The sequence below is a fragment of the Perognathus longimembris genome, chromosome 1, assembly GCF_023159225.1.
Source record: "Perognathus longimembris pacificus isolate PPM17 chromosome 1, ASM2315922v1, whole genome shotgun sequence".
NCBI classification, from domain to species: domain Eukaryota; kingdom Metazoa; phylum Chordata; class Mammalia; order Rodentia; family Heteromyidae; genus Perognathus; species Perognathus longimembris.
The window spans coordinates 152,831,114-152,858,557 of NC_063161.1; the positions used below are offsets into that span (position 1 = coordinate 152,831,114).

The 27,444-nt window shown below is 42.9% G+C and overlaps 1 protein-coding gene across 3 annotated transcripts in view; it reads right to left on the reverse strand.

Moving 5' to 3' along the window:
* LOC125348602 (spermatid perinuclear RNA binding protein) overlaps positions 1-23,491 on the reverse strand; it is a 99,659-nt gene extending 76,168 nt beyond the window's left edge. For 2 of the 3 annotated variants that reach the window (XM_048341984.1, XM_048341967.1), the window contains exon 1: positions 22,865-22,992. The gene's annotated coding sequence lies outside the window, so the exon portion shown is untranslated. Of the gene's footprint in view, positions 1-22,864; positions 22,993-23,418 lie in introns of those variants that run through there. The other variant, XM_048341976.1, reaches the window with a different exon arrangement.
* Positions 23,492-27,444: the final 3,953 nt, after the last annotated feature.

Sequence of the window (27,444 nt, forward strand, 5' to 3'; positions counted from 1 at the left end):
TATACTAGAAACTAACTGCTTTTCTTTAGGTCGTATCATTTGAGCGGGACACCAGTAGCTCATGTCTGCAATCCTAGCTACTCCGGCACCTGAGATCTGGGATCACAGTTCAAAGCCAACCCATACAGGAAAGTCCATGAAACTCCAATAAACTAGTCAAAAAAAGAAAGAAAGAGAGAGAGAGAGAGAGAAAGAGAGAGAAAGAGAGAGAGAGAGAGAGAGAGGGAAGGAGGGAGGGAGGGAAGGAGGGAGGGAAGGAGGAAGGAAGGAAGGAAGGAAGGAAGGAAGGAAGGAAGGAAGGAAGGAAGGAAGGAAGGAAAGAAACAGAAGGGAAGGGGCTGGGAATGTAGCTTAGTGGTAGTTCTTGCCTAGCATGCATGAAGCCCTAGTTTCGATTCCTCAGTACCACATAAACAGAAAAAGCCAGAAGTGGCACTGTGGCTCAGGTGTTACAGTGTTATATATAGCCTTGAGCAAAAGAAGCTCAGGGACACCAGGCCCTGTGTTCAAACCCCAGAACTGACCAAAAAAAAAACAAACAAAAAAATCCAGAAGTATAGCTATGTCTCAAATGGTAGTCTTGAACAAAAAGAAGCTTAGGGGGGCTGGGGATATGGCCTAGTGGCAAGAGTGCTTGCCTCGTATACATGAGGCCCTGGGTTCGATTCCCCAGCACCACATATACAGAAAACGGCCAGAAGTGGCGCTGTGGCTCAAGTGGCAGAGTGCTAGCCTTGAGCAAGAAGAAGCCAGGGACAGTGCTCAGGCCCTGAGTCCAAGGCCCAGGACTGGCCAAAAAAAAAAAAAAAAAAAAAAGAAGCTTAGGTTATAATAACAATTTTTAAAATGAAGCCACAGACGGAAGCTGGTGGCTCTCACATCTATAATCCTAGCTACTCAGGAGGCTGAGATCTGAGGATCAAGGTTCAAAGCCAGCCCAGTAAAGCCCAGGAAAAGTCCATGACTTTTATCTCCAATTAACCACCAGAAAAGCAGAAGTGGCCCCCTGGCTCAAGTGGTAGAGAACTAGCCTTGAACTGAAGAACTCAGGAACAGCACCTAGGCCCAGAGTTCAAACCCCATGACAGACAAAAAAAAAAAAAAAAAAAAAAAAAAAAGCAGCAGAGCAGCTCAAGAAACAGTGCCCAGGCCCTGAATTCTGGACAGCCAGAAGTAGAGCGGTGGCTCAAGTGATAGCCTTGAGGGGGGAAAAAAAAAAAAAAAGCTTAGGAACAGCACCCAGGCCTTGATTTCAAGCCCTAGGACCAGTACAAAATAATAATGCAACATTTGTATTGATACACAAAAGATTTTCACTGGTTTTTTTTTTTAGGGGTGGGGAGCAGTCCTGGGGCTTGAACTCAGGGCTTTTTCTGAGTAGTTTATTGGAGATAAGTCTCACAGACTTTCCTGCCTGGGTTGGCTTGAACCCTAATCCTCTCAGATCTCAGCCTCCTACAGGTGTGAGCCATCCGCACCTGGCTCAGCATTTTAAATGGCACAAAAAATAGGTATAATTTGATGCTAGAAATACCAATAAGTTTTTTTTTTTGGCCAGTCCTGGGCCTTGGACTCAGGGCCTGAGCACTGTCCCTGGCTTCTTCCCACTCAAGGCTAGCACTCTGCCACTTGAGCCACAGCGCCACTTCTGGCTGTTTTCTGTATATGTGGTGCTGGGGAATCGAACCTAGGGCCTCGTGTATCTGAGGCAGGCACTCTTGCCACTAGGGTATATCCCCAGCCCACCAATAAGTTTTAACTCATACCAACCAGGGATCACTTGGGACCTCAATAATATTTGAGAGTGTAGAAGTTGGTAGATATGGTGATATATGATAATTCCAGCATTAGTGAGGCTAAGGGAGGAGGACCATCCATTCAAGGTCAGCCTCAGAAAAAATCAAAAACAAAAACAAAATGGATGCTAGTGGCTCACACTACAATCTTAACTACCCAAGAGGCTGAGATTTGAGGACCTTGGTTCAAAGTCATCCTGGCAGAAAAATCCATGAGATTCCTATCTCCAATTAACTAGAACTGGAAGTGTTGCTCAAATGGTAAAGCTCTGGTGTTTAGTGAAAAAGCCAAGCAAGCACGCGGCTCTGAGTTTAAAACCAGTACCAGCACAAAAAAAGCTTGGGGCTGAGAATATGGCCTAGTGGCAAGAGTGCTTGCCTCCTACACATGAAGCTCTCGGTTCGATTCCCCAGCACCACATATATGGAAAACGGCCAGAAGGGGCGCTGTGGCTCAGGTGGCACTAGCCTTGAGCGGGAAGAAGCCAGGGATGGTGCTCAGGTCCTGAGTCCAAGGCCCAGGACTGGCCAAAAAAAAAGCTTGGGAACATCTAACTTTTAACTGTAGGCTGATCCTGATTCCTAGTGTTTCCTCATACTATGCTCGTGTCCATTTCTCTGTCACTAAGTAGTAGTCTCTAAGTTTTTGACAGACTTTGCACTCGCTTTGCAAAGTAAGCAGTTATTTCCTCCAATGAACAAACAATCTAAGGTTTTCAGTGACGGGCTTTAGAAAAAACATCAACCATTTTCATTGATTCCCATTTCATAAAGAACAATCACTTAGCCATCTGACCTATTTTAAGTAATCAAGAAAAACAGTACAATAGAATACACAGCATTTACTGAGCTCAGAGCAAACATAAGGCACTGTATTGTACTTGCACTATCATAATCCTAAGGACCCAAAGTACTACAGAGAAGGAAACTACTTACCAAAGGTCACATAGTAAGTGGTAGAATCAGGACTGTATGATTCCAAAGTCCAATGCTCTTTCCATTCTACAAGTATCTTCATAATACTGTCCCAGAAATCAGACCTGACAGTAGGTTTATCTGAGCAAATCACAACTTCTCTCAGGTTCCTCATCAACAGGATAAGGTTAAGTCAAGTTGATCTCTAAAGTACACCTATAGCTGACATTCACAGACTATGCTAATATTCAGACTGTGCTTCATCATAACCTCAACCCTGCAGTTATAGAATGAAGGACCTTTTGTACATTTTTCCAAACTGAATAAAAGTAACACAAATAATAGGGAAGTAATGAGTAAAATTAATAGACAGATATAACATTTCATGCTTTACATTAATAATCATAAACTGTACTGGATGCACTGAGTAAGCATTGCATATTTCCTTCATTCCTGACATCCAAAGCTTCCTTCTATGACATAAGCTTGGGCATCCTGCCAGCTGATATTTCTGAGCATGGTAAGCACCTGTTGCCTAGCTATACAGCAACACCAAACAAAAGGACTGCTCTGAAGGAGCAAATACATCATCATTACCTTGTACAGTATCATCTATTCTTTGAAGTAAATTTCCAATTATCAATGGACATGTCTGCCAAGTATTTCTGAGGAAAGAACATGGCAAAGGAAATAATGAAAACTGACACATAGCACTTTCCCATAGGTACACGCAAACACAAACTGAGAAGTGTATTGATTGCAGGCCAATATTCAGATAAAAGTCTTACTAATTTGTATTATGTTGATATTATCTAGGCTACAAATTTTAGGGTTTTGACTATAATAGCTATAATTTGAACTGTTATCTACTAGATACTGAGCTGAGCACTTTAGAAACATGTTTAATTCTACTCTGTGGAATTGTAAGGTATCAGACCTTTTCTTTTTCATATTTATTTAAAAAAATAAAAAGTCACACAGCTAATAAGTATCAAAAAAAGGGTTTAAAAATAAACCCAAGATGGGCTCTGGTGGCTAAAGCTTGTAATCCTACCTACTCAGGAGGCTGAAATCTGAGTATCGAGGTTCAAAGCTAGCTCAGGCAGGAAAAGTTCATGAGACTTTTTTTTTTTTTTTTTTTTTTTTGGCCAGTCCTGGGCTTGGACTCAGGGCCTGAACACTGTCTGTCCCTGGCTTCTTTTTGCTCAAGGCTAGCACTCTACCACTTGAGCCACAGCACCACTTCTGGCCGTTTTCTATATATGTGGTGCTGGGGAATTGAACTCAGGGCTTCATGTATACAAGGCAAGCACTCTTGCCACTAAGGCCATATTCCCAGCCCATGAGACTCTTATCTCCAATTAACCACCAGAAAACTGGAAATGGCACTGGGGCTCAAGTGGTAGAGCGCTAGCCTTGAGCTAAAGAGCTCAGGGACAGCTCCCAGGCTCAGAGTTCAAGCCCCATGACCGAACCAAAATATATATATATAAAACCAACTCCAAAGCCTGGATACAGTTTGGTTCCAAAGAGAATGAAACTTCATTTCTAAAACAACTTTATTTTTAAAGTCTTAATATTTAAGCCAAGTTACAAGTCATTTTTAAAGTTTTAAATAAAGTCTTTGAAAGCTGGATATCCACTTATGGAAGTACCTACTGCTTAGATATTAGCATAAGTCACAAGGTCACTGTCAAAAATCTATATTTCTTTGGATAACTGTCAATACACTTAAACTTAGGATATTTCCACTTGGCTGCTGTTGCTGTAGTTTTATTATTGTTATCAAAACCTTTACTTTAAAAAAAAAAAAAAGATCTCTGGCCAGGTTATCAGTGGCTCATGCCTGTAATCCCAGCTACTCAGGAGGTTGATATCTGAAGATCACAGTTCAAAGTCAGCCTGGGCAAGAAAATCTGTGAGATTTTTTTTATCTCCAATTAACCAGCAAAAAGTCAGAAATGAAGCTGTGGGGTTCAAGTGGTATAGCAGCAGCCTTGAGCAAAAAAGCTCAGGGACAGCACCCAGGTCCTGAGTTCAAACCCTGGAACCCAAAGGAAACAACAGCAAAATCTGCCTAAATCAATCAAGAAGTTACATTTTATATACCATTCTTTTACCCAAAATCCTGCACATTAAAGTAAATATCTATACTTACTTCTGAGGAGAAAAGTAACAAGGTTTATATGATGCCCTGCCAATAATTTCAGACAAATGTCTGAAAACTTGACCTACAGAAAGTTTCTTTAAACTTTAAAAAAAGCTAAACAAGGTTTGATTTGGTTTTTAAAATAGGGGTGACAATGTAATTTTAATCTTTCAATACACACAATTTTGAATTACTATTCATAACAACTATCACTTTCTGAAAGCATCTTAAAGTGGAGCAAACATCTTTAAAGTGGCCCCATGCTTGTAACCATAGGTGTTTGGGAGGCTGAGATCAGAAAGATCATAGTTCATGAGCCACACCCCTCCCCTCAACCTCACTCAACCAATGGCTGGGTACACTGAGACACACTTGTCATGCCAGGTAACTCAGGAGGCTAAACTGATCAGGACAATCTTTTTCTACTAAGAAAAACCTAGGCATGGTGGTAAGCTTCCTAGCTGCAAATTATGAAGAGGAAGAGCATGACCCAGGCCAGTCAGAGTAAAAAGTTGAGAGTCTATCTCAAAATACCTCTCCCCCCTCCCCAAAAGAAGTATCTTAAAATGGGAAAGCATCTAAGACTAATTAGTATTTTTAACCACATAAGCAAATTAATTTAGGAATCTCTGTCTTTTTATTAATTTTCATTGTTATTATAAAGGTGATGTATAGAGGGGTTACAGTTAGTAAGGGAAAGAAAGAATTTTTTTGGACAATGTCACCCCTTTGCTTGATCGATCTCTCTCCCAACAATTTATGAATCTTACATAAAATATTCACCAAAAATAGGAAGAAAAATAGAGAATTTCTAAGAACAAATCTCAGAAGCCATGTTAAAGAATTCCAAAGGCCATTTCTTTTTTTGTTTTTCCTCTACTGCATACAGATCATAACTGATCAGAAGAGGCTACTAACACACAGATACAGTACTACCAAACTCAAATCCTTTTCCCTCATGTTTACACTATTCTGCTAAGACACTACTGAGTCCTCCATACAACAAGACTCCTTCCATTTATTGCTTTTTGCCTGCTCATTCCCAGATATGGTGAAAAGAGCACCCAACTTTTTTTTTTGTTGTTGTTGTTGTTTTTTGCCAGTCGTGGGCCTTGGACTCAGGGCCTGAGCACTGTCCCTGGCTTCTTCCCGCTCAAGGCTAGCACTCTGCCGCTTGAGCCACAGCGCCGCTTCTGGCCGTTTTCTGTATATGTGGTGCTGGGCAATCGAACCTAGGGCCTCGTGTATCCGAGGCAGGCAAGCTTGCCGCTAGGCTATATCCCCAGCCCCAAGAGCACCCAACTTTTTGAGCCCAAGAGACAAGGACTTGAATGGCAGAACTACCACTTGCAACAAAGTGAATCTAAAGTTATTAAAGTCTTATTTCTATCATCTGGAATATATAGCAACTATCTTTTGAAAGGCTAGACATAATAAGCAAAATGCATTTCCCATATTATTAATCAATGTGACTTTTAATGTTGTAGTTGTTTGTAATAGTAATACTCATTGTTGAATAAAAGGAAGATTACATTCATTCTTAATGAAAATCATACACAAGTAGCAAATGACCTCTAATACAAACCTGCAATAGCTATCCTTTTCATAATAAAGATTTGTATCCTAATGGCTTAAATTTTTCAAACAGCTTATTAATTCCATTATTTGAAGTATGTAAACGTTTTAGAATTATATGAGGGCTACTCAGCACTGTCGCACTAAATATCATTGAAGTGTTTATTTTAAATGGTTATTTTTTTATTTTTCAGTGGGAACAAGAAAAAATTATTCCCCCTGAACATTATCTGGTGCTAGTGATGTGAGAGAGGTTTTCTGGTCCATATTTCAAAGCTTCAAATGCCTGATATGGTGGAAGGGATCGTGACATGCTTGACTAAAAAGAGATCCACCTTTGGAGCCAATTGTGGTACACACCTGTAATTCCAACACTAAGGAAATTGAGGTAGGAGGATGGAAAGTTTGAGACCAGCTTAAACTACACAGCAAGACACTATCTAAGCAAAAGGACAAAAGAAAAAGAAAAGGAAAAAAGAGAAAAAAGGAAATAAAAGAGTTCACCTCTTGTCCCATCTCTGCCACTAATTGAGTATGTTTGACTTAGGACTACTGCTTTAATCTCTCTGAAACACAGCCAGGCTAAAAAGATCTCACAAAGAAAAAGACTTACAGAAAAGTGACTAATATGGTAAGCTCAAGGTCACCCTTCTTAAACTATGCTGGTGAACTTCAAGTTTTTAGCTAATAAATACAATGATGTCTTTTTCTACTACTAAAAACTGCATTACGCTAGCACTGATGGCTCACACCTATAATCATAGCTGTTCAGGAGGCTAAGATTTAAGGATCATAATTCGAAGTTAGCCCCAGCAGCAAAGTCTGTGAAACTCTCATTTCCAGTTAAGCACCAAAAAAAGCCATAAGCAGAGCTGTGGTTCACGTGGTAGAGTGCTAGCCTTGGGCGCAAAAATTCAGGGACAGCCCCCAGTCCCTAAGTCCGAGTCCTAGGACTAAAAAGTAAAAAGGATTAAGGGCCAGGCATTGGTGGTTTTGCCTGTAATCCTAACTGCTCAGGAGGTTAAGGGTCACAGTTCAAAGCCAGACTGGGCAGGAAACTGTGAGACTTTTATCTCCAATTAATAACCAAAAAGCTACAAGTGGAGTTGTGGCTTAAGTGATAGAGAGCACTTGCCTTGAGCAAAAAGTAGTTCAGGGACAGCATCCAGGCCCAGAGATCAAACCCCAGGAGGACCAGCACAAAAAAAAAAAAAAAACCTGCATTCATTAAGTATAAAATACAAATACTGGGTCTGGGAATATGGCCTGCTGGTAGAGTGCTTGCCTTGCATACATGAAGCCCTTGGGTTCAATTCCTCAGCACCACATATATATAGAAAAGGCCAGAAGTGGTGCTGTGGCTCAAGTAGCTCAAGTGGTAGAGCGCTAGCCTAAAATAAATTTAAAAAAAAAATACAAGTACTATGCAAAATTACATCGTCTATAAATATTGTATACATTCATCAACATTGTTCAAATAAGTTTTTGTTCCTATAAATAACCTTTGGGTTAAAAATACCTCCTGTTGGGGCTGGGGATATAGCCTAGTGGCAAGAGTGCCTGCCTCGGATACACGAGGCCCTAGGTTCGATTCCCCAGCACCACATATACAGAAAACGGCCAGAAGCGGCGCTGTGGCTCAAGTGGCAGAATGCTAGCCTTGAGCGGGAAGAAGCCAGGGACAGTGCTCAGGCCCTGAGTCCAAAGCCCAGGACTGGCCAAAAAAAAAAAAATACCTCCTGCTACAAGGCTCAGAAAAGTACCTAAATCTTAATACTACAGAGCGATTAGAAATGATAAAATATTGGTATTCTCGGGGAAATGGTCAGAGCTTGAACAAATAATGTTGAGCGAGACAAGCCTAGAACACAGAGAACAAAGGGGCATGGTCTCCTTGATATATGACTGTTGGGGGGCAAGGGGGTGAACAGTAGAGACCAGGTCTGCAAAATAACAAACTTATTTTCAAATGGTATTTCCACATGTTTGGGTCAGTGACTTTACACTATATATCTAAAACCAAACAACTACTAAACAAACATAAAAAGGTCTAGGATAGACCTATCAGTGGATCACAGTAGCTCAACAGCTATGTACACATGATTATATAAGATGAGGATAAGCAAAAACAACTCCAAGAGAAGGACACAGGAGGATTCTATTGTTGTCGTTACGTTTAATGTTCTAGGTGAATTTCCTTTGGCGTACCTACGTGATTACTGTATATGATTTTGGTACACTGGATATTGTATATATGCCTACATGAACTAAGGAAGGGAAAGAAAAAGGAGGGTGTAACAGATACAAAAAGAAATGTACACACTACCTTATTATGTAACTGTACCCCCTTTGCACAACACCTTGTCAATAAAATTTAATTATAATAAAAAGTACCTAAATCTTAAAAGAACCGTATTTTGTTCTTGAATTTGCCTAAAAGCGAAATCTTGGGCTGGGGATATAGCCTAGTGGCAAGAGTGCCTGCCTCGGATACACGAGGCTCTAGGTTCGATTCCCCAGCACCACATATACAGAAAACGGCCAGAAGTGGCGTTGTGGCTCAAGTGGCAGAGTGCTAGCCTTGAGCGGGAAGAAGCCAGGGACAGTGCTCAGGCCCTGAGTCCAAGGCCCAGGACTGGCAAAAAAAAAAAAAAAAAAAGCGAAATCTTGTGGTATCTTCTGATATTTTATAGAAATGTTTTGGCACCTAATAGCTTAACTATCATTAATTAGGTTACACTATGTCCTGTCTCAAAGTATCTGTCCCCTCAAGGGCTTTAAAGGGGGAGTATAGCATGATCAGGCAAACCTTCTAACTCAAATAAACAAAGTTCATTTTAACCAGGCGATCAAAGTTACTAACTGGGAATCCTCTTACTGCCTTCAAATATCTTAGATACCTAATTGCCAGTGAAGCAGTATTTCCAAGGGTAGCCTTTCTACACTTCTACTCTTTTCCACTCTTCCCAAAAACCTATTATGAGAGCATTTTATTTAATGTGTTTCATTCTCTCTCACATAGTTACAAGATCCAGAAAAACAGTCTTGATAATGTCCTTCACTGGAGCCACACAGCTATCAAATAAAGTGTGAATGCCTTATTTTTCATTCATTTTTTATTCCAAAATTCCTCTCCAAATTCAGTATTAAGCACTTTCATACTCCCTTATCTCTTACTAAATGAACCATTTATTTCCTATCAAATCTTGAGTCATTTTATTCTGTTAATGCTATTCCCTCCAAACAGAATTATATTTTCTTTTCTTTTTTTTTCTATTTTGGTACTGAGGATTGAACCCAGGACATAGCACTTGCTAGACAAGTGCTTTGCCACTGAGCTACATCCCAGCCCCTATAGTTTCCACTTTCTCATAATCAAATCCTACATGTTTTTCCATAGCTTCTACAAATATCACACCATATATGTCTTCTGAGATTTCTCCCTTATTCCTCTTTGAAGTTATTACTTCTTTTTCTGAATTTCTGTATGTATTACATACTATATATACATATATATGTATCACACATTATACACACATATTATATGTTACTATGTATATTTTAAAAAAACAAGAGTGTATAGGTTCTTAAAGGTCACGGTCTATGTATACATCACCTTTGTATCCACCTTCCCCCCCAATGTAGCTATCACAGTGTTACCTAAGGGCTCAAAATAAGATGAATAATAAGGGAAACTCATGAAGAAAACAAATGCACCAAATAAAGACTACAATCTTGGCATCCAAGTAAGATTACAAAAACAATTACCAAGGCCAGGTGCTGGTGGCTCACACCTGTAATCCTAACTACGCATGAGGCTTAGATCTGAGGATCGATTCAAAGCCAACCTGGGAAAAGATGTGGTCAGACAACAAAGAATGGATGAGATAGATCACTTAAAGATTTGGCCTTTTACTCTAAACAAGATCAGGAATCATTAGACAGTTTTAACTAGAGGTAACAAAATCTAGCTTACTTTCCAGCTTCAATATGGGGTGAGAAGAAAAAGAAAAGGCTCCTGCAACAATTCAGACAATAAGAAATCAGAGATTTGGGTTGGGGATATGGCCTAGTGGCAAGAGCGCTTGCCTCGTATACTTGAAGCCCTGGGTTCGATTCCCCAGCACCACATATACAGAAAATGGCCAAAAGTGGCACTGTGACTCAAGTGGCAGAGTGCTTGCCTTGAGCGGGAAGAAGCCAGGGACAGTGCTCAGGCCCTGAGTCCAAGGCCCAGGACTGGCAAAAAAAAAAAAAAAAAAAAAAAAAAAGAAAGAAATCAGAGATTTCATGAGAAATCCAAGTAGTATATACCCTGAAGGTAGTGCTGGAAAGATTTTTTTTTTTTGGGGGGGGGGTGGAGGGTCGTGGGACTTGAACTCTGGGCCTAAGCGCTGTCCCTGAACTCTTCTTCAGCTCAAGGCTAGTGCTCTACCACTTGGGCCACAGAGGCTAACTGGAGATAAGAGTCTCACAGACTTTCCTGTCCAGGCTAGCTCTGAACCTGCCCGGGCTGGCTTTGAATGGGCTGGCTTTGAATTCTGATCCTCAGATCTCAACCTCCAGAGTAGCTAGGATTACAGGTGTGAGCCACCAGTGCCTGGCTGGAAAGATTTCTTGATGGATCAAATGTGGTATGGAACAAAGAATCAGGATGACCCAAGTTTTAGCTTGACCAAGTGGAAAGATGGAGCTCTACTTACTGAGATGCAAAAGACTATAAAAAGGGTAAGAAGAATAGGGAATAGGACACACATCAGGAGTTTAATTTGGGACAAGTTCAACTTGAGATACCAATAAAATATATAAGAGGGAAATGACTATGGCTGTACAATATACACCTGAAGTGCTAGATTTAAAAAAAAAAAAATGTAGGGTCATTCAGCACACACTTGGTTTTTAAAGCCATGTAACTGGATGAGAGCACCAATAAAGAAAAACAACCAAAAAAAAAAAAACCCAGACCTCACCAGGCACCAGTGGCTCATGCCTGCAATCCTAGCTACTCAGGAGGCTAAGATCTGAGGATCAAAGTTCAAAGCCAGCCTGGTCAGGAAACTCCATGAGACTCAAATCTCCAATAAACTACTTAAAAAAAAAAAAAAAAGCTGGAAGTAGTAGAGTGTTTGCCTTAAGCAAAAAGCAACTCAGGGACAGGGCCCAGAGGCAGGGGGGGGGGGGACACCTTATGGAATGGTCCAATATTAAGGAGTCTGAGAAGAGGCCAAGGATATTGAGAAAAAATGAACCGAGTGTGATATCCAAGAAACTACAAAGTGTTTCCAAAAAGCAGGCATCCACTGTGCCAAATGCTACTACTTGATCAAATAAGAATTGAACTTGGGAACCGGGAATGTGGCTTAGTGGTAGAGTGCTTGGCCTAGCATGCATGAAGCCCTGGGTTCAATTCATCGGTAACACATAAACAGAAAGAGCTGGAAGTGGTGCTGTGGTGCTGTGGCTCCAGTGGTAGAGTGCTAGCCTTGAGCAAAAGAAGCTCAGGGACAGTGCTCAGGCACTGAGTTCAAGCTCCGGGAATGGCAAAAAAAAAAAAATATTAAACTTGGTGGTGGTTCTGAGGAGAAGTTTCAACACACTGATGTAGCTGCAAGTCTAACTAGAGTGTGTTCAAGGGCATTGCTGACTCACATCTGTACTCAGGTACTCAGGAAACTGACTTCTGAGGATGGTTCAAAGCCAACCCAGGCAAACAAATCCAAGAGACTCTTATTTCCAATTAACCAGCAAAAGCTAGAAGTGGAGCTGAGGCTTGGCCCATGAGTGAAAAAGACAAGCAAGAGCAGGAGGACCTGAGGTCAAGCCTCAACAGGAGGGAGGTGGGGCAAACAGAAGATGAGTAGAAACAACCTTTTCAATAAATTTTGCTTCAAAGAGAAGCACAGAAATTGGGTAGTAGCTAGAACAGATACAGTATAATCAAGATACAGTTGTTAAAAAATACACATAGCAATGACACAATGTAGAGTGTGCTGAATGGAATAAGCCAGTAAACAGGAAAATAATGTTGCAGAAGAGAGGAAAACAGAGCAACTGTTTCAGAATTTCACTACAAGAGTCAAATAGCTCAATAAAGGAGAAACTTCACTGGGCAGTAATTCCAGAATGCTATATTGGAATTCTAAGGAAGAGAAATTCACACACCACAGGAGGCTCAGAAGACAGGTTGGGCCACTCACAGAGAACCACTGTGTTGGGAATTTTGTTTGTGGTTTCATTCAAGCTTAAAATAACTCAAGGAGGCTTTATCTCTAAGTAAGAGATAGGAACCTGAAGCTCATAGAGTGCAAATAATATGCTTCACACACAAAGCATTGTAGGAGGGCTATGTTTCAAATGTAGATCCTTCTAAACATAAGAGGGTCAACGTAGAGAGTTAAAATTGTTTTGTGGCTATGTTTTTTGCTAAGTTCTTATCAGTTAGAAATACATACTGAGGTACTGATGGATAAATGCATATGATATCCAATATTAGGTATAAATACCCAAAAACAAGAAAGGCCAACAAATTGCTGCTAATTCATGAAGTTGGTTAATGGGCATATAGAAGGTAACTCTCCTGTTCCTTTTTATGTACACTTTATGACTTTCTGAGTCAAATTATTACATCCCTAAAACATTATACTAGGCATGTTCACACCTATAATCCAGTGAATTCAGGAGTCTGAGATCAAGAGGATCATGGTTCAAAGTCAGTTGGAGCAGAATAGTCCATGAGACTCCTCCAAAGTAACCAGCAAAATATAGGGCCAAAAGAGTACCAGCTAGAAGCAAGCTGAGAAATGCATGCATGCAAAGCACTGAGTTCAGACCCAGTACACACGTACACACACACACACACACACACACAAAGTTGTGCTTCCCAGTTTATAATTTTATTTTCTTAATCTTCACTGTGTCTGTAAATTAGTTGGGTTTTATTAAAATCTTAAACATGAAGGTCTACAATAGTAAATAGCTGAATCTGACCTCAGTCATGCCTTCAAGTGTCAAAAACATGGTTCCAAAACATCAATTGAGGTTGCACACAGGCCACACTAGGAAAACCCATATGAATTTACTAGCCTTTTTCCTCACATCTATTACTACCTCTATAATCCTGGGACCCTGAACTTCCTAAAATGACTAAGCACTAGCCCATACAGGAGATGAAATACTGTACTCAGTGGCTTAAATGAAAAAAGTTTTCAACTTTGCTTAACTCATCAAACTACCTTTAATAAATTCAGGGACTAACAGGAATGTAATACCCAGCTTCTGAAAGGTGACCTAAAAGTCTGCTTCACTCTGCTATAGAATCAACTCCTTGTGCCTCCTTTTCTCCCAATGTAAGATTCTGCTGTGCGTTGCTTTTTACACAAAGCAGAGGGACCAAAGTCCAAGTGTATAAATTCTTTTTTTTTTTTTTTTTTTTTTTTTGTCACTCAGGCTTGAATTGGCGCCTGGGTACTGTCTCTAGGCTCTTTTGCTCAAGGCTAGTACTCTACCATTTTGAGCTAAAAAGCCACTTTCCATTTTCTGGTGGTTAATTAGAGATTGGGATCTCCTAGGCTTCCTGTCTTGGCTGGCTTTCAACTACAATCCTCAGATCTCAGCCTCCTGAGTTAGGATTACAGGCATGAGCCACCAGCGCCCAGCTCTAGGTGTATGAATTCTGAGCTATGGAAAGAAAATGACATCATAAAACTGACCAGTGTCAAAATTCCCCTATATATAATTCCATGTTTACCACATAGCTGGGGGGTGAAAAAGCAACACAACTAATAGTTTTAAGATACCAGCTTTTTAAAATCTTTAAAACTGCTGTTTAATATCTGTGCTTCCATGCAAACTTGACATTATAAGCTTATTATTCACAGGCAGGCAGCAGTGGCTCAGGCCTGTAATCCTAGCTACTCCAGAAGCTGAGATCTAAGGATCGGGGCTCAAAACCAGTCGGGCCAGGAAAGCCCATAAGACTCATCTCCAATTAAGCACCCAAAAAGCCAGAAGTGGATATGTGGATCAAGTAGTAATGCTCTAGCCTTGAGCACAAAAGCTCAGAGGCAGTACCCAGGTCCTGAGTTCAAGGTCCAGGACCAGCACCAAAAAAGAAAAGGTTTGAGGTCTTTATTCCTTCCATCTCCTAACATACATCAAAACTGCAATACCTTGGGGCTGGGAATGTGGCTTACTGGTAGAGTGCTAGCCTAGCATGCATGAATCCCTGGGTTCAAATCTTCAGTACCACATAAACAGCAAGAGCTGGAAGTGGTACTGTGGCTCAAGTGGTAGAGTGCTAGCCTTGAGCAAAAGTAGCTCAGGGACAGTGCACAGGCCCTGAGTTCAAGCCCCAGGGCTGGCATAAAAAAAAAAAATTCCAATACCTTTCTTTCTAGTCAACTAGCTTTTTGGTTTTTTTTGGCCAGTCCTGAGCACTGTCCTTGCCTGGCTTCTTTTTGCTCAAGACTAGCACTCTGCCACTTGAGCCACAGTGCCACTTCTGGCCATTTTCTATATATGTGGTATTGGGGAATTGAACCCAGAGCTTCATGTATGGGAGGCAAGCACTCTTGCCACTAGGCCATATTCCCAGCCCTCAACTAGCTTTCTAATACTGTTATCTAATCATTTAACTCAAGAGCTAGCCAGTACCAAAAACTTCATTAGGTTATAATGTAGGTTGGCTAAGCGGTACAGAAGGCTTATGATCTGATCTAATGTTTGACAAGTATCAGATAATCACAGATTCTATTTTTACCTTAAGGGTCAATCTACCTATGGAAGGATCTATTCTGATTCAAAACAATATTAGGTATGGCACAAAACATGCATCTGGTAAACATCAATGCATGCTTACTGAATTAAACTGGCAAAACAGGCTTAGTAATGGCATACTAAAGCAGGATAATTTTTTTTCTTAAATCCTAAGTAAAACTCCTTTTAGGACAATTACTAGTTACTGTATATACAGTAACTATATACTGTATATACAGCAAATTCATAAAATGCTGATGTGTTCAAGAGGACATTGTAAAAAACCCTGGAAAACTACACACAGGAAATTCTGCAGGTGCAGTAAGAAACTATATCCTATCCATGACCCAGAAACACCTCAGAATTTATTACACAACCGGCTGCAGAATTTTCACTTTTCAAATGGAAATGAGCCATGAAGTCACACAAAACGCAATGCTGTGATTTTATTGTTGCTATAATCAACTGTGCCCTTTCAAGTTGTGAAAAGTTAACCAAAGAAAGCAAATGTTTTACATACTGTTAGTTATGTCAGAGTTAGGAGAATTTCAATATCAAATAGCTAAGATTTATACTCCAATATGGGAAGTCTTTTGTAAGGTAGGCAGGCACTTGACTTCTCAAATACGTCACTTAAAGGACATGTTGGTTCCAGTTGGGCACCTGGTGGCTTACTTCTGTAATCTTAGCTACTCAGGAGGCTAGGATCTGAGGATCATGGTTCAAAGCCAGCTCGAGCAGGAAACTCCCGTGAAACTCTTATCTCCAATTAACCACCAGAAAAACCAGAAGTGGTGCTGTGGCTCAAAGTAGTAGAGCACTAGCCTGGAGCTGAAGAGCTCAGGGACAGGGCCCAGGCCCATGACGGACCAAAAAATAAATAACTAACAAAGCTCAGAGCTGAAAGTGTAGCTCAGAATTAAGAACATCTGCCTAGCAAGCTTGAGGACCCAAGCTCAAACCCTAGAACTGACAAAAAAATTTTTGAAAAAGAAAGAAATTATTCAAATTAGGTTTGAAAGTGACAAATCAAGTCATTTCAACATCTCATTGTTCATGTAAGAACTAAAAGGTCTAGAATGTGGCTTAGTGGTAGAGTGCTTGCTTGGCATGCATGAAACCCTGGGTTTAATTCCTCAGTACCACATAAAGAGAAAAAGCCAGAAGTGGAGCTGTGGCTCAAGTGGTAGAGTGCTAGCCTTGAGCAAAAGAAGCTCAGAAACAGTGTGCCCAGACCCTGAGTTCAAGCTCCAGGACTGGCAAAAAAAAAAAACAACCAACTAAAATCTAGATTAAAGAGATTAACAAAGGAAGTTCCAATCATTAAATTCTACCATCATCAATCTGGCATTATTTGTTTGAACCGACATGTAAATCTAATTTATATCTCTCAGCTAAGTTTCTAAAATTAAGAGTATGAAGCCATTCATAGTTATGTCAGAAAGCTTTTATATAGCTAAACAAATTTTTGATAGACCATCCCTTTTAATAAAAGGATCTATGCTAAACAAATGAAAACAGAAGAATAGTAAGATAGTTTATAATAACCTGTAAGACAGGTTATGTAAGACAGAAAAGGAGTAAGAGTAATTAGGTAGCACAGCAAGACTGCTATCAAAGACAGGGGTTACCAAGCTCAATCAAGTTAGTGTCTCAAAAAGTAACTTGCCACTTACATTTTTGCTGTCAGTCATGACTAGGCATCTAGGGGCTCTTTACAACTAAAAAGCCAAACACAATGTTGCAAAGGAACTTAAAAATCATTACCTCTCAAACAGGCTACTTATTCAACGGACTTAAAGATATATGATGACAGGTAATTATTTGATAACTAAAACCTTAAAAAGGAAAAAAAAAATCTCCAATTAATCAGGAGCAGAAAGCTCAATGGCACTAATAAAAGCAATAGCTTTTCTATTCAAGTCAATGAGAACAATTTTCTGCAAAATACATATGCAGATGTATGGTTTTGGTTTGGGTTTTTTTTTTGCCTGTCTTGAGGCTTGAACTCGGGGCCTGGTTGCTGTCCCTGAGCCTCTTTGTGTTCAAGGCTAGCACTCTACCACTTGAGCCCACATTGCCACTTCCAGTTATTTCAGAGTAGTTTATTTGAGATAAAGAGTGTCATTTTCTGCCTGTGCTAGCTTCAAACCACGATTCTCAGATCTCAGACTCCTAAGTAGCTAAGATTACGGCATGAGCCACAGATGACCAGCTTATCATTCTTGATTAAAACAGAATTCAGTGATCTAAAGTTCTCCATCTCTGGTAAAGTCATGGTTAGAAACAACTTGGGAATTTTAACTAGAATTCCAAGTATCTGTCACAACTTCTGCTGGGCCTGAAAAATTCACATCATCACCAACACTCAGTTCAAAAGACAGGAAAGGGGCTGGGATTATGGCCTAGTTGTAAAGTGCTAACCGTATACATGAAGCCCTAGGTTCGATTCCTCAGCACCACATGAACAGAAAAAGCTGGAAGTGGTGCCGGGGCTCAAATGGTAGAGTGCTTGCCTTGAGCAAAAAGAAGCCAGGGACAGTGCTCAGGCCCTGAGTTCAAGCCCCACGACTGGCAAAAAAACAAAACAAAAGACAGGAAAGGCTGGGATGTAGTTCAGTGGCAAAGCACTTGCCTAGCAAGTGCAACATCCTGGGTTCGATCCCCAGTGCCAAAAAAAAAAAAAAAAAAAAAGAAAAGACAGGAAAGGAAAGTACACAGCAAAGCAAACAAAGAAGAAACAAAAATTTGCAAACATCTCTGATTTCACAAAAGTTTCATTTCTTGGTTTGGGTTTTTGTTTTTTTGCCAGTCCCGGGGCTTGAACTCAGGGCCTGAGCACTATCGCTGGCTTCTTTTTGCTGAAGGCTAGCACTCTACCCACTTGAGCCACGTCGCCACTTCCGGCTTTTTCTATATATGTGGTGCTAAGGAATCAAACCCAGGGCTTCATGTATACGAGACGAGCACTTTACCGCTAGGCCATATTCCCAGCCCAAAAGTTTCATCTCTAATAAACAAATTAATTCACCTAATGGCAAATTCTGAGTACTAATATGTGACCAGTATAAAAAACACTGGGGAGAAGGGGAGAATTGTGGAACATTAAAGAAATAAAATCTACCTCTATATTCTACATATCTTATATCCCATATTCATAATTCTAGTCTTCCAAAAGATTTAAACTTGTTTTATATAAATTATCTCAATACTCTTGCAAGACAGATAAGAGTCAAGTTTCTGAAAGAGAAACAAACACAAAAGGATAAAGTATCATGTCAAACAAGTGACCAGCAAAAACAAAACTAGAATTCAATTATTCAACCTACAAGATTTAAACTCAAACTTATTATTTTAAAATGCCTACAAGTTAAACTATAGAACTTCATGGAACAATATATCAGGCCACTACACAATACATCAGAAGTGAATATTCTGAGTAAGAAAGTTCTGCTTACCTAAATTAATAAAATGAACTCCGGAAAACATAAACACAACTGTAACCTTTCTGCACATTACTTTTATAATAATAAAAATAATAATAATAAAGCAATGGCCATTCTGAATTTCAGGTTTTATTTCCCTTATATTCTACTGTTCGAATTCTCTGCCATAGCAAAGGGGGCCAGATATGCCCCTTGCCCTTTTTTTTTTTTTTTTTTTCCAGTCCTGGGCCTTGGACTCAGGGCCTGAGCACTGTCCCTGGCTTCTTTTTGCTCAAGGCTAGTACTCTACCTCTTGAGCCACAGCGCCACTTCTGGCTGTTTTCTATATATGTGGTGCTGGGGAATCGAACCCAGGGCTTCATGTATATGAGGCAAGCACTCTTGCCACTAGGCCATATTCCCAACCCCCAGATATGCCCCTTATAGGTATGTTATATGCATACATCAAATCACAAAATACTCCAAGAGCTTCAATCAAAGAAATTTGGCAGCCTGGCACTAGTGGCTCATGCCTGTAATTCTAGCTATTCAGGAGGCTGAGACCTGAGGAATGAGATCTGAAACCAGCCTGAGCAGAAAACTCCATGAAGGAGAGCTGTGGCTCAGTTGGTAAGGTACTAGAGCAAAAGAGCTTACAGACAGCACTCAGGTCCTAAGTTCAAGCCCCAGGACTCATCAAAAAAAAAAAAAAAAGTCATATTGTATGTTAAAATCTTTCCTTCCGTGGGCTGAGAATATGGCCTAGCGGCAAGAGTGCTTGCCTTGTAAAATCTTTCCTTCCAAAAATAAAATCTTGGGGGCTGGGGATATGGCCTAGTGGCAAGAGTGCTTGCCTCATATACATGAGGCCCTGGGTTCAATTCCCCAGCACCACATATACAGAAAATGGCCAGAAGTGGCGCTGTGGCTCAAGTGGCAGAGTGCTAGCCTTGAGCAAAAAGAAGCCAGGGACAGTGCTCAGGCCTTGAGTCCAAGCCCAGGACTGGCAAAAAAAAAAAAAAAATCTTGTAGCAACTGCTTCTGGACATTATTTTGCTGCCTGCCTGACAATTTAAATATGGATTTTGAAAACATTAGCTTCAAGTTTATTTTTAACTATTTATATTTACAGACTCAGATTACTTAAAATTTTGTGTTTTCCTCAGTCCTCATTCTGTTTAGTCAAGATTTCCACTTACACTCACGTGTACTATTTGAGTATACAATGAATGCATTAAATACTTCCTAAGCTGTCAAAAGAAAAGTAATCAACTCAGAAAACCCCCAACTTTCCTACGCAGAACTTCTATTTGAAATAATATTAGATACCATACTACACATTAATGAAGTCAACAGAGCAATAAATGAAATTACTTGTTAATAAAATTTAATTTTTAGCAAAATCTGATGAAACTAAATTTTCAAATGACAAAAGGGAAGTCATTTTCCAAGACTGTAGGAAACCCTGCTTTACTGAAGCAGTTTCAAAGTATAGTTTGCTTAATCCTCCCAAATCCCAAAGAATCTAACACAAACCACAAAACACTGAATGAGACAAGCATTGCAAAGTCTATGTTCAAACTCCTAAAGGTTATTTTCCATGTGTCCAGTAAGCTCATGACCATATGTCCACCCAACCCCCAAAGTGTCTTTCCTCAATAAACCATCACACATTTCAACGCAAATCAAAATACCAGAAAATTTCTACCTAAAACTTACTTGAACTATTTAGGAGGAAAAAAAACAACCCATCTCAACATCCCAGTATCAGTTATTCACACTTGTAAAGAATTTTAAAAATCCAAAGCTCTCTTTCTGCTACTTTTAGGAGCTAGGTACCATTTCTGTCTGCCTGTAACATGGGATTCAGATATTACATCACCCAATGCCTGAATAATACCCCATTACCCAGAAAGCACCAGGGTATCTGAAACACTGCACCAAGGTATCCCTTCCTCCCTCTCCCTCACAGTCCTTGAATGCTACTGGCCGCTAGGCCCTGCTGTCTTGTAGCTTCACTAAGACATCTGTCCTGCACCTGCTGCAATGCCATTTCCATTCTCTTGGTTCACTCATGTCCCTGTATGTGTTCATTTCTTGTATGTATTCGCTCATCAAATAGTTATGCCACAAGGATATGTATCACACACCTCTTCCCAACTTCAAAGTGTGCATGCAGCTCTTCCTTATCCTTTTCCATTCACTGATTCCAGAGTTAAAAATCAGGTTTTGTGATCTTTGATCCTACCAGCATAAAACTTTCCGATGTAATAGTTTAATATCCTCCACTTTCATCATTCCAGGATCTACCATCCCTGTCCCTTTGCATCCAATCTACAGTTCCTCTAAGTCTAAAACTCAAGGCCCTCTCTTCAGTTTTCCCTCCAATTTCTGCACTATAACCTTCCTTACACTTTCAGTGACCTAAAAATTTCTAAATGTTCCAATCTCTCCATATTTCCATGTTTGGAAGCCCCGTACTCTTGAACAACCTATTTTCTAAACTCCCCCCAACTGTAATAGTAATTTCCTGACCTAACCCAAGCTTCTTACATCCCCCACCCTCCCAATCCCATACATGTGTCCTCTTGTAGTCAGACATGACCAAACACACCTCTGCCTTGATATCCCTTTGCCTAGTATAAATACTGTGCATTCTTTTACAGCCTCTATCCCAAAATATATCCCACCTCTCCCACTTACTTCCCCCAGTCCACTAGTCGCTTTTCCACACAGTGCCCCACCTATGCTTCCTTCCCTCCACATATGGTACCCCAGACGAGTACACCTCTACAAACACACACACACACACCCCTCCATCTTCCTCCTCCTCCCAACTTCTCTCCACATTTCCTGCCCAGACACCTTTCCTTCCATCTGTTCTCACACCTCATCTGCCACTCCATACCATTTCTCTACTTCTTCCCCTCCACCCCTGCTATCCCACACCATCCAGCCCCACACCTTTCCCCTCCAGGGTCCTCCCAACCTCAAAGTTCCCTCTCCTGCTTCTCCCCACGCCTTCATCCATATTTCCCACACACGAACCCCCATTTCACTCACTCTGCCTATTTACTGCCCGACACTCACCTCCTCCCTTGAAGCCTTCTATCGGTCCAAATCGCTCTACCTCCTTGTCCCCATTTCTCTCCCAAACCCCTCCATCACCAGGCTATCTCTACTACAATAACCCTCCCGCTTCCACCCTGTACTTTTGTCCCCGGGGCACTAAAAGGACAGGTACCTGTGCCATTCTCCCCTCCCAAGTTAACCCCCTTCTAACTCCCTCCACACCTCCACTTCCTGACGGAACATCACTCCCTAGGTCTCCTGGAGTCCTGGGCCTACCCTCCCACATCCCTGCCTGAACACCCTTCTCCATCTCCTTCAGCATCACTCCAGAGACCCTCAAACACCTCCCCTGCCTCTCTTTCTCCCTGCCCTCTTGGTGATGAGCCCGCCTGCCACACTTCCACACTTGGCCCTACTGCCCGCTTCCTCCACCATCCCCCTCCACGGGTCCCGTGGCCGCCTCACTCCCGGCCCCTCCCCACGCGCAGTGCTAAGCAGGGCATCAGCTCATGCCATGTCTGCCTCGAGTCCCCAGTTTTCTACCTCCGTGCCCATCCCACTTGCCCTTGCCCTCCCAAAGTCCCTTCACACCCTTCTGAACCCCAACACGCTGTCCCCTTTCTCACCGGAACGTCCTCCATCTCCCCTGGCCCTGGCCCCCAGGGGTTCCTCCAGACCTGCCCGAAGATCCTCCTCCTTCGGGCCGCATCCTCCTTAACCTCCCATCTCCCCAATTCTGCCCACACCCTCTGCCCGCCCCACACGCAGCCCCCCCACCCCGCCCCACCAGCTCCTGCCCTCAACGTCCTCCAACACCTGCGCGGAGCCGCTCGCCCAGCAGCCCGCCCGGGGCTGGCGGCGCGCGCCCCCAGCGCTGCCCACGCCCTCCCGTGGCTGGGGACCGGGACCGGGCGCCCCCAAGGTGAGGGAGGCGGCCCGCTGCCCTTGCCCGAAGCGGTCGGGGCACCTCGGCGGCGGCGGCGGCGGCCACAAAGCCGGAGCCGCGGGGCCGGGTTTGCGCCCGGCTCTCTGCCTCAGCCGCCGCCGCCGCTGCTAAGGACGCATAACAAACAATGCGGGGCCCGGGCCGGCTCCGCCAACCGCCTCAACCGCCGCCTCAACCGCCGCCCGCCCGGGACGGCCCGCCGCGCAGGCGCCTGCCCCCCGCCGCAGCCTACCCGCGCCGCCGCGCTCTGCCCGCGCCCAGTCCCCACTCCTGCTCCGCCGCCGCCGCCACCTCGTCCGTCCGCGTCTCCGGCTCCTCTGCCCAGCGGCGGCGGCTGCGGCGGCTGCTGCCCTGGTGGCGCTCGCGGCTCCGGTCTTCGCTCCGGCGGCGGCAGCGGCGGCGGCGAGCACGTGACGCCGCCGAGCACGCCCATTGGCCAGGTCGGGGGGCGGGCCCCGCGGCTGCTGGGGAACGGAAAGCCCGCCCCTCGCTCGCCGCGCGCCCCCTCCACGCGCGCACTGCCGCACCTGAGAGCCGGCCAGCGCCCGCCGCCGCCTGCGCCAACTGCGCACCTTGGGACGCGCTGGGAGCTCACGCCGGCGACGGCCGCATGCACCTGCGAGCGGACGCTTACGTACACTGCGTCCCAGCCTCCCTCCCGGCTCTAGGCCCCCGCCCGCCGCAGCACCTGAGCCCCGCTGCGCTGGCGGCGTAACCGCCAAGGAAGCGCCCTCGAGCTGCGCCGGGAGGCGAGCGAAGTGTACGGAAACTTCGTAAGTTCCGAACCTGGGAGCGGCTGAAGGCCACGGTGATGGCGTGCGGGCCTCCCCCAAACCTCGCGCTCCAGTGCGACACGCGACACGGCCCTAGCGGCCTCGCCGGGGGAAGAGGGAGGGTGGGGGGAGGCGCCGCCAGGCCTCCCGGGTGGAGGAGGGGCGGCCCCGTGCTCTGACTGGTTACCGGATCCGCCTCGCCAGCCTCCGCTCCCCGCCCACTTGCGAGCTGTGTGACCTTGACCAAGTTACAGAGCCACTCTGAGCCTCAGTTTGCACGTCGGAGAAACTGGGACAGTTGATTCTAACGTAGCAGCTGTTGGGAGGATGGCAGGAAACAATAGATGTGGATTCTCCTGGCTCCCAAGGAGACACGGAACCGAAGTCATCCGTGGCCAGCGACCTTGGTGGAGCTCCCAGACGTGAAGTTTGGGGCCAAGGACTAATTTTCCTCCTTAGGGTTGAGTCTGATCTGCTGAACAGCTGCGGGTATTGTTCCAGAGGCTTGCAGCCAAGACAATAAAGGTTCGCCTTTTATTTTACAGTCAGTATGCAGGCACATTCTCGGTGCCCAGCATCCTTCCTGTGTGCCAGGCACCGGGTAGGGTTCTGAGGTTCATTGGTGCAGGAGACCAGGTCCTTACACAAAAGCAAGTCCCAGCCTGAGGCCAAGGGCCTGACCACCCAATTCCAGGGTCAGGCCAAGGAGGGACCTCCCACACCACTTCCCTCGGTGTCCACTTCTCTTTCTCATGTGGAAGCTCAACTATTCGAACAGCTCCGTTTCATGTCAGAAGGGGGGGACAAAAGAGTAAACCACTCGATTTCAAGTGGAAAGCCTTTGACCATCTGGCCTTCAGCTTCAAGGCACACCTCTTTCCCTTTGTCCTTCAGACCAACGTGACCCTTAGGCACTCTGCACTACAGAACTGTCCTTTCCATAGTATGCCCGGATCCATAGTATGCCTGTAACCTCTGATCCTCCTGGGGCAGGTGCTAGGCACTAGATCCCCACCTCTTCTATTCATCAGCTTCATCACCTTCCACTCCAGAGCATACTCTCTCCGGAGCTCCTCTGCTGCCTGAAACACACCGTTCTAAATTTGTGGCACCACACTTGGGGCATTTTTGTACCTCAGTAGGCTAGATGAGATTGTTAAAGTTGGATTTTTGTCGTAGGAACATAAGGATATCAAGAGAAAAAAATTGCCCATGTAAGGATCCAGATTCAGTACACCGTTAGCCGGGGTCATGGCAAATCTAGGTCTTAGTATACTCATCTGCCGCATATGAGGTAGGTGATACTGTCATACTTCAGAGGGTCACAAAGACTCACTCAGTGAGCCTGCTTCTGAGGTACTCAGCATGTGCCCTGCACTGGGTAAACAATTTTAATTTTTTTAGAATAGGAAGACTAGCTGCCATTAAGGACTCAATAATATCTCTCATTTTGAAATCTTCATTGAGTTTACAACTCCAAACACTCATGACAAAGATACAAAAGTAAAGCGTCAAAAATTATTTTTTAAAAAGTGTTCCTCCCCCTCTTTGCCCCATTACAACTCCTTCCACCCCAATCTCTATCCCAGAGCAGCTAAAGTTACATTGTCATGGCCCTCATGACATGTGCACAGAAAGAAGAAAGTTACAAAAAGGATGTATCTATAGTAATCTATGTTGAGTTCTGAATAGAAACAAGTCAGAAAGGATTAAAGACCAGTTGCTACCTGGAAAGTAGAATTGGGTGTTACAACAAAAGACTAGCAGGTAGCTAGTGGCTCACTCCTGTAAACCTAGCTACTAAGTAGGCTGAGATCTGAGGATCATGGTTTGAAATCAGATGGGTAGGGCAGGAAAGTCTGTGAAATTCTAATCTCCAGTTAACCACCAGAAAACCAGAAGTGGGGCTGCGACCCAAAGTAGAACAGCACTAGCCTTGAGCAAAAGAGCTCAGGGATAGTGCCCAGGCCCAGACCACGACCCATGACCACACACACAATACTTCTACTTTATTTTTTAAGGTGTATTTCAGGTGTACAACTCAATGGTTTTTACTAGTGGTTTTTACCAAGTGGTAGATCATCAACATAAATCAGTTTCATAATATTTGAATATTTTATGAGACCCCCATGGGATGCCTCTTGTCCTTTTACTATTCCTCCCCTTTCACCACCCCAGCCACTAATCTGCTTTGTCTCCATTTTTGCTTTTTTTTTAAATATGTTTAATACATTTTTAAATGAAATTGACCTTTTAGAAAGAGAAAAATGAATCTCACCTAGTGGTATTAATCACATTCTTTGTATATGCTGTATTGTCCCTATCTCTTTCAATGAATATATATATGTGTGTGTGTACACACACACACACACACACATACACCAAGTGAGATCATGAGATACTTTCAGCTTTGATTTTTTTTTCACTTAATACAAAGTAAGAAGACCTCTGTGTTTTTACTCTTCCTTTGCACTCCTCTGAATAATATATCTTAAGAATCATTTAATCATCTGGGGTACTGGTGCCTCACACCTGTAATCATAGCTACTCAGGAGACTGAGATCCGAGAATCATGGTTCAAAACCAGCCTGGGCAAGAAAATCCATGAGACTCTTATTTCCAGTTAACCACCAGAAAACTGAAATGGTGCTGTGGCTCAAAGTGGCGGAGAGCTAGCTAGCCTTGAGCAAAATCACTTAGGGGCCAGCCCCACAACCAACAACCTTAACAAAAAAAATTAATTTAAACCAAGCTTTTTATGGCATTTTGAGCCTTCCCAGTATTTTTGCATTATTATAAACAAGGTAATGGACCTTATAATGCTATTGAGCTCAAAATACCTTGTAATCACCCTGAAGTTCAAAGGCCTGTGCCCCATTTTACCCACTCATATAATATTAAATGAAAACCTAGGAATGCTAAAGCACATGGCCAGCACACTGTTCCTACCCTCATGGGGTAGGAAAATGTATCAAATAATTATGTAAAATGGCCCACAAAGAAGGGAAGGGCTACTCACAGGCAGGGGAGGACCAGGTCCTCAAAGGCTGTCAAGAAGGTCTTTGGCCTAACAGCCATTCTGATAAGGGCACCTGTCAAGGAGAGATGGGCTGTCTCTCATTTGATAACGTTGTGCAGCCCTTCACAGTTTCTGCTGCCTTCACACCTTTAAGTCCGTCTGACACTTTTTACCTCCCTTCTGAGAGAAGAAAATACAAAACCTTAAGACCAAGAAAAGAAAATTCATTGCTCAAGATCACCCAGCCAGGAAAGTGCACTGCTGAATTTAGACCCTGGTCTAACTCCTGGTCAATACTTTTGGTACCAAAAGACTGTATAGAAGATACTCGTGTGTGTGTGTGTGTGTGTGTGTGTGTGTGTGTGTGTGTGTATGTGTGTACACATGCACATTCCTTAAACTTTGCTTTTTTGCTCAAGGCTGGTGCTCTACCACATGAGCCACACCAATAAGTCTGGCTTTTTTGCTGGTTAATAAAAGTTTCTTGATTTTTGTCTGCCCAAGCTGACTTTGGAATGCATTTTTCAGATCTCAGTAGCTAGGACCTAGTAGATCATCTGTGTAGCTAAGATTAAAGGCATAAGCCACTGGCAGCAAGCTTACAGAGTCATCTTTTGAAGAACCACACGGACAGAAGATGTAAACCTAGAGCTCGTCTCCATGTAAAAACATGTGGTTATTTAAATTTATTCAAAATTAAATAAAAATTTAAATTCAGATGCACTAGGCACAGTTAAAAGGGCTCCATAACCACATATGGCCAGTGGCCATTTCCATTATTGCAAAAGTCCTATTGGACAGCACTGACCCAGAGGACCAATAATAACAGCAGTAATGGTAACAACAGTACTTTACTTATATATTGTTTTCCAAAGCCCTGGTCCTGGCTTCCTTCATTCTTCTCTTTTTCCATCTTTTCCCCAGCCCCAGGCGAGTTCTAGAGAAAAAAAAAAAAGCTGAAAACAGAAAAGTGTCTAGTTATGTTGTAGGTGAGGGGAAGGATATTGGGAATGTGACATT